Source organism: Dendropsophus ebraccatus, chromosome 3 (assembly GCF_027789765.1).
Source record: "Dendropsophus ebraccatus isolate aDenEbr1 chromosome 3, aDenEbr1.pat, whole genome shotgun sequence".
In the NCBI taxonomy this organism is placed as follows: Eukaryota; Metazoa; Chordata; class Amphibia; order Anura; family Hylidae; genus Dendropsophus; species Dendropsophus ebraccatus.
Genome location: NC_091456.1, coordinates 111,738,534 through 111,739,346, shown reverse-complemented (window position 1 = coordinate 111,739,346; position 813 = coordinate 111,738,534).

Sequence of the window (813 nt, the reverse complement as noted above, 5' to 3'; positions counted from 1 at the left end):
TTTAATACAATTTATTTAAACATTGGTCATTTTCTGGTCACAAATCCTCTTTGTTTAATTCTCATTGGTATTGTGATTTTCCATTATGAATTGTGAACAAAGTACATATATTAAGTACATATATTAATTGCATTGAGTGCTTATCCTAGAAGAGTCTTGTTGCATCTACTGGTGTGTTTACACAGACAGATTATCTGATGGATTTTTATAACCGAAGCCAAGAACAGACTATAAACAGAGGAAAGACTGAGATGTTTCCTCTTTTCAAATCCATTCCTGGCTTTGGGCTCTATTACACACACATCTGACAGATTTTTACAGCCAAAACCAGGAATGGATCCAGGCTTTGGCTGCAAAAATCTGTCAGATATCTGTTGGTGTAATAATCTGTCAGATAATTTGTCTGTGTAAACACACCATAAGGCTGACCTAATGGGGTCTTTAGCAGGCATAAAAATAACCGATTAACTGCCTAGATCAACAACTCAGGTGGCTGCATTTCAAATGATCTGAAAAAGTGAGTACAAGATTCTGGTAGCTATGAGCTATATTTTGTGCTATTTTTTTTTTTTTTTTTTATAAATCTGCTTATAGGTAATAAGTTAAGTTCCACACAACTGGCCAAGGTTTTTTTTTTTTTTTTACTAATCTACACATCTTTCTGGAGATGCCTGTTCAATCTTAAAGCGTAACTGTCATGTTTTTTTTTTTTTTTATTGCAGAAATCAGTAGTATAAGCGATTTTAAGAAACTCTGTAATAGGTTTCATCAGCCAAAAAAGCCTCCTTCTGTACTCAAAAAGCAATTTCCCAG